Raw genomic sequence first — 7167 nt, forward strand, 5'->3', positions numbered from 1 at the left:
TTTATAGAACAATGAAGAAATAACGTAGATTCATTTCCTAGGTGCCCTTCTTTTGTACTCAGTTTGTAAAATTCTACTGCTTTCAATTCAATCAGTCATCCTTTTCTTCATGGCCATTAAAAAAAAAAAAGAATTTTTTTCCTTCTTGATTTGACTTTACTTTGGGGAATTATGGGGATCTTTATTCCCATGTGCTTTCTCATAACATTACTTAATGCTTCACAAAAATGAATTCAGAATCAACTAAAGGGAGCCTATCTGCCCCCCAAAGAGACGGGATCTTTTGGGAAAAGCACCTCACTTTCTTCCAAGTAGAATTAGAAAGAAATCACTATGGTGAGAGGGGTCAAAAGCTAAGACTTTCCCCTCACCAGAACTGAGAGAATATAGGTAAATAAGGGATGACTCTTTGTGGGAGAGATACAGAGGCTGAAGTCTAGCTAATTTCCTGCCTGAATGCTCAAGTTGTTTTGAAGGAGCGCTAGTTGTCTGAGAACCACAGTGACTGAGAAGCAACCACGAAGCAACAACAGGGAAAGGACCATTAAGAAACTGAGAATGGCAAAGTTTAAAAGGATGGCTGTGGAGAATATCATCAGTGGGCAGGCACAATTTGAACAGCACAGGGAAGACAATGGCAACCAGTAGAGTCTTGGGAAGCCCTTCAGGTAAGACCCTCAAGATTCTTCTTTGATGGTTCTGAGGATGTGAAAGTTCTTGGTGCCAAGACTATTGGTGACCTTTGCAAAGTGCTCATTCTGGAATCCTTTGAATTTGAGATTTCTCAAATGTGTTCTAGATTTTTAATCTGTATTAGCACCTAATTGTCTTTTAGTAAGTCTATCTTGCAGGTGGGAAAATCCTGCTAGGGAATGGATACAAAAGGTGCTATGGACCTTGAATCAAGATTTGGCAACTGATAGAAAATAGGGGGCAAAAAAGAGTCAGAGTGATGGATAACCTGAGTGATTGAAGGATAGTAGTGCTCTTGATAGAAATAAAAACTTATTGTACTCTATCAAAGGAAGCAGAATTAGAAGCAATAAATGTGAGATTCAAAGAGGTACTTATGGACTTGATATAAGGGAAATCTTCCCAAAAATGAAATATACAAAAATATAATGAGCTGCCTTCAGAGAGGATATGCTATTCCTCACAAAAATAAGTCTTCAAGTAAAGGTTAGGTGGTCATTTGCCTTCAAATTTGTAAAGGGAATTCTTGTTTAGATAAAAGTAGGAGCAGCTAGCCTATGAATTCCCTTCTAGCTCTGAGATTCTGTGATTCCAAGATTCTCTTGAAAGATGGTTCCAGGTTTCTGGATGAGTTCAATATAAATGAAGATTGAAAAAATGCCCAAAGTGTTCATCTTGACCTTCATTCCAGAGGAGTGAGCTTGAACCCAAGTCTTCCTGATCTTAAGGCCATCTGGGCAGATTTCCTAAAAGTACTTTGTCACCATCTGACCTTTGCTCTCCTCAAACCCTTTAATGTATTATGCTTATTTGTGTACTTATATCCCAAAGCCTCTTGAAGGTAAAGGAATATGATTTTTATCTTTGAATTACAGTATCTTGTCTAGAGTAATGCTTGTTGAATTAACTTAGGTAATCTTGCTAAAATGTGAAAATCTAGGTTTTCAAACATGGCAAATAGCCTAGTCATTCCTGTTTACTTGATATATTCATGCCCAAACCACCTACATATTGCTTAAAAGATGAGCAGCCTTATTTGCAATATTTGAATATTTAAGCCTTACAAAGCCAAACTGTATAGGAATAGTAAGTCATAAAGTGTTATCTTCAATTTTCATTATAATTTCTATTTTCAAATCAATTAATTTTTTCAGACCATGAAACTATAAACCTATATAGATTTAATTCATTTATATATGTTCAAAAGAGAAAAAGCCCAACTCTACTAAAAAGACCCTAGAGGCTTATTTCTTTTTAAATATAAGATACATATGTGGAAGCCTCCAAGAGGTACGCTACCATGTTCTGCCAGCACAAAGACTAGTTGAAATCCAAGTATTATAAATTCATCAGTTGTTGGAGAAGATGAAACTCCTGAGGTGAAGGGAGAATGCTATGAAATCCTTCTAGGGAAAGGTTATCAAAGCAGCTGAGCAGTGAAATAAGCCCAGGACTGGTTTAACTTAAATTCTGGCTAATCCTTTTGTGAAGAGATTGTAGGAAACAATCTGCTCATGTTGGCAGCAGTTGAGAGAGGTGAAAATGCCAGCAGAGAATTTGGATAGACTCAGCCTTCAGGATTCTGAATTGCTGGACAGAAACAGCTATTTCTATTGAAGAAAACAGAGGATTAAAATTGTCTGTCTTTATTCTCCCCACTCTGTTTAACCATGCCTTTTTTTGCAAAAAAAAACTATTGACTTCCAGCTCAATTTTTAAATAGTTGAGGGAGTGGGTAGTGTAAAGTTTCTGAATTTACTGCATCCAAGCAGGGTAGGAATAGAGAAGAGGCCTGACAAGTTGTAACACACTGCAGTAGGCCTCTTGTAGGATTTTAGCCTCATTTCTCTTTCTACTATGCCATAGTAACTCTCAAATAAATTAATGAATGAGGAAGCATTTATTAAGTGATTATTATGGAGAGATGAGGGACATAGAAATAAAAATATTGAAGATACTATATAGCCCAGCCCTTCCTTTTACAGATGAGGAAACTGAATAACAAAGAGATTAAGTGATTTGCAGAAGAAAGAAATGCAGAGATGCATTACTTTCCCCATTTTACCACATAGAGACAGGTACATGGTAGAATGTATCTGTAAATGTACATTTTGTATGTATGTAATGTATGAATGTAAATGTAACTTTTTCAAGCAAAATAGCATTTCTGTGTACTTAGAGACACCATTACTTAGTGTATAAAGAATAATTTTGGTATTCAGAAACACCTAGGTTTAAGTTCCACCTCTTACACAAATTAACCCAGTGACCATGGAAAAATCTCTTAACTATTCAGTGCCCCAGGTGACACTTTAATGCTATTCATTTCAGACAAGTTGCCTATTTGCAATGGTAGAGGGTATTTCCACTCTAGGAATTCTATACATGGGTGAAATCACAGTCTAGATTCCCAAATACCCCCAAATCCTTACCTTTCCTCCAAAAAACAAATAATAAACCTCCTAAAAATGCAACTCTAAATTTATGCATCAAGGATTTGTAATTAAAAAAATATTTTATTGACACATGATCTTATATCACCTTTATTTCCCAATACTCTCATCCTTTACTCAGTAAGCCAAACTGGTAACAAAGAATAAAATAGAAAAGAAAAAATAATCAAACAAAACTAACCATCATGTCAATTAACTCTGACAGTATATGAAATGTTTGGATCCATAGTCCTTCCCTTCCCACACACTGCCTGGATGGGAGGAAGGTGCATTTTCTCAAAGGATCTATAATTTTATTGATATAGGCAATTACTATTCTGACAAGCTCATAACCCCTGTGTAACTTAAAAGCTTTGCCAGGGCTGAAAAATTCATTCCCTGCAGTTAACCAGCTGTTGAACCTCTCTAGATTTAACTAAGTTAAATTTCAGATAACAAACACACAATTCATTTCCAGGCTCCAACTCAAAATCTTTATAGGCTCTCCCAGAGTTTACAAGTTCCTCTGACCCAACCTTTGAGAACCCAGAGTCACCTGGGCATGGAAATAATATTTTAGTAGAGGGCCTTGATGGGTGCAATAATTTGAAATCTAGAGGAAAAATGTAGTATATGCCTACATTAAAGTAAAGACTATAGCAAAACATAGTTTCTTTAGACCTATAGCACTTTCTATATATGATGGGGTTAAAATAGCTTTGAGAATGGTGCAAAACCACATGCAATGGCTGGAAACATTGGTAGTTTGTTGTTTTTTTTCTGCTCAGAAGACTTTGATATATATGAAGCCAAAGTGGGCATTTCTCTGATCAATCTGGGATAGAGTCACATAGGATTATAGAAGCTAGAGCTAGAAGGGACCTTGGAGGTCATTTAGTCCAATCCAGTCATTTTACAAATAAGGAAACTGAGGCCAGGGCAACTAAGTGACTTGCTGAAGTAGCAAAGCCAGGCTTTGAATCCCCATCCAACCTGAGCAGCCAACCTAATTCCCTCCAAGTCAGAATTTCTCTATTTACTTAATTTCTTCTTCAGAAAAAAATGAGGAGATTGGTCTTTACCTCTAACTCTTTAACACTTTGAATCCATCTATTGTCCTATTTCAATTGGATTGAAGATGGAGGGGAAGAATATTGGTTATTTTCTTCTATTCCATTCCATTCTTTTTAATTCAGAAAGCATTTTTGTAAGGCACTATCTATTGAAAAGAGACCTTTAAAAAGGGGGGGAAGAAAACAGACCTTTCTAGAAACTCCTAAAAACCTTTGCGTTTTGTACTTTTGGAGAGCCCAGTTTGTTTCTGATTTGATTCTAATACTAAACGCTCTGAAGATGATGCTCTGACTGCAGACAAGGACTGTAGACCTCTGTGGGCTTCCCTCCTAATTGGTAGAATGAGGGTATTTATCTAGATTTATCTATAAGGGCCATTCCATTTCCAGATGCATGATCTTATGATCTCTTCCTCCACCTCGTTATACTAGAAGCTATGTGGTAGCTGGGTCTCTTGAGGGTTGGAAGAATGTGAGTTAGACACCTCGAGATAACTCATTGTTTAATTTCAGGAATAGTTTCCAGGAGGCGCTGCAAGTAGAGCGGGAAGGGGCCAGCCCCATCAGGGGTAAGGATGCCCTTGAGATGGTGCTGCGTCTGCCTTTGCGCCTTCCTTTCCCCGGGAGTTTGGGTTTCCCGGGGTGTGTGCGGATTCTCAATAAAAAAAGGGAAAAGCACGGTCCAAGTTAATTTTCCAGCGCCGAAAGGAAATGCTGTTTCCTGTATTGTACAAAACTGGTGCCAACAAGACTGACACAGGAGCCCATTGTCCAACTAACAATGAGGTGATGGGGGAAGGACGCCTGAGAAAACAGACTTCTGCGGCCGTCCTGAGCTTTTGATCTTTCCCCAAAAAGAGTGTGTGAGATATGGGGGTGGGTTAGGAATAGCTAGAGCCCCAGTGAACCAAGGGGCATCACCTCTGTGTGGCTCCTTTCTTACTCCACCCAGGGGCCAATCAACCCATTCCCTCTAGCCTAGGTTGCTCCAGACAAGACCCTCCCTCCCCAATTCGATTTTTTAAAATCAAGATTGTCAAGATTTTTACAATCAATCCAAATTGCGAATTCATTTATATTAGCCACCACCCCGAGTCCTATGCGGAACCGACAGCTCTGGTTCCGAGAGCCTGGTAGTTTGGCAGGCTGGTGGTGCTGGTTTATTAAGACGACGCTCGGACAATTTCTATGGCCGCGGGGGGAGGGGGGATTCCAAGAGGTTCCTTCAAGAGTGGCCTGGCCCCGCGAGCCTGACCTGCAGCTGACACGGGCGGAGGGAGAGCCCCGCGTGTCGCTCCTGGGACGCGCCGTGCAGTCGTGGCGCCGGGCAGAAGGGTCGGGGGGCGGCTAGGCGTCTCCCTTTTCCCCTTCCCCCTCAATCCCAAGGCTCGTCACGCTCGGAGGTTATTTCCGAAGAGCGGGGCGGGGGGCTCCTCCGCCTGGACGCAGCCCTGGGCTGGGCTAGGCTGGACTGGGCTGGGCTCTCTGAGTCACATTTCACCTGGGCCCGCCCGGGTCAGCTCGTTTGCCGCCAGGGCACAAGAAGCTTAAGTCTTCAGGGGACGCGAGTTCACACCGAAGCCCCCAAAGTCACCTCCCCCGCCCTTTATCTCCCTCACGTAGTCCTGGTGTGGGTACGTGTAGTGCCGGCGAGGAGGCAAGAGCAGGAGCTGAGCGATAAACAATCGCACAGGATACACAGCACTCTGCACTGTCACAAGTCTTTTGCAGGAAAAGATAAATAACATCTGAGGAACCGCAGTGCAGCTTCCCCAGTCTGAACCAGAACTTCGGCGGGAGGGGGGAACGGGAGGAGACGTAGGACGGGGACTAAGCAAAGAGAACCAAAAGAAACACACACACACACACACACACACACACACACACACACACACACACACACACACACAGCGCCTCAGATTGCCTCGACCAATTCAAAAAAAGCAGACTTGGACTGTTCTTTTCTCCGTTCTAAGGGAATGGAAGATGGGTCCAAACCCCTGCGCTTTAAAATTCTACCAACTCTTGAAATTGTCAGCGCCTCCGCAAAAAAAGAAAGAAAAAAAGCTTCTGGGCACTGTAGGAATCCCTGGTGGGATAGGAGTTAAAATGATCCAGATTCTCCAGAGAAGAATGTCTGAGGGGAGAATTTCCTGAGGAAACAACAACTCGGTTTCAAAGGCTGACTCCTTGGGATAATAGCTGCCAGCAACTACCAGTATATCTATGGTTACATCTTAATTTCTTGATTTAAATGAAATAAAATCCTCTGTACATTAAAAAAAAAAAAACTATGTAGGGGGAGAGTGCAAAAGAAGTCTCAACACCCCAGAGAACTTACTCACTTTAATACAAAACAAGAGGGGGGGGGGGAAGTGTTGCCTGGTCACCAAAGGACACTCCTTTTTGAATTTGATATTTTGTTTCTGTGAGATGACCTGCTTCAGCTCTTGGTATTCTCCAAGGTTTTGCCCTTAATTCTCGTTTTTCTAGGAGTCCTGCTTCATTAAAGCTTCAGCTAACCCTTCTAATCATGTGATTTCCAAATTTGTATTTCAAATCCTGTCTTTCTCTTCAAATTAAACATTTTATAAATTAATTCGTTCATTTTTATCCTTCCAGGATCCCAACAGCTTTTTCTCCTATTCCAGTTTAATAGCATCACCATTCTCCTAGTCCTCTAAGCAAAACACACCAAATTCAGTGTTATCTTTGATTTCTAGATCATCCAAACCGTGGAAACAGTTGTCAAGTACTGTCAGTGTTCCCTTTACAAGTTTGCTTCAGCTGTCTCTTCTTTTTCAATCCTGGTGCTGATTCTGGTTCCCAGCAATTATTGCCTCACACCTAGGCTACTACAGCGACCTCCTGACTCTGCTCTGTCCCCAAATCTCCCATTTTGCAGGCCTCTACCTATTTTCCTAAAATAGTATTTCCTTTCTCTTTTCAAAAGCCTTCTCTGTTTAAGT

The sequence above is a fragment of the Monodelphis domestica genome, chromosome 4, assembly GCF_027887165.1.
Source record: "Monodelphis domestica isolate mMonDom1 chromosome 4, mMonDom1.pri, whole genome shotgun sequence".
Lineage (NCBI taxonomy): Eukaryota > Metazoa > Chordata > Mammalia > Didelphimorphia > Didelphidae > Monodelphis > Monodelphis domestica.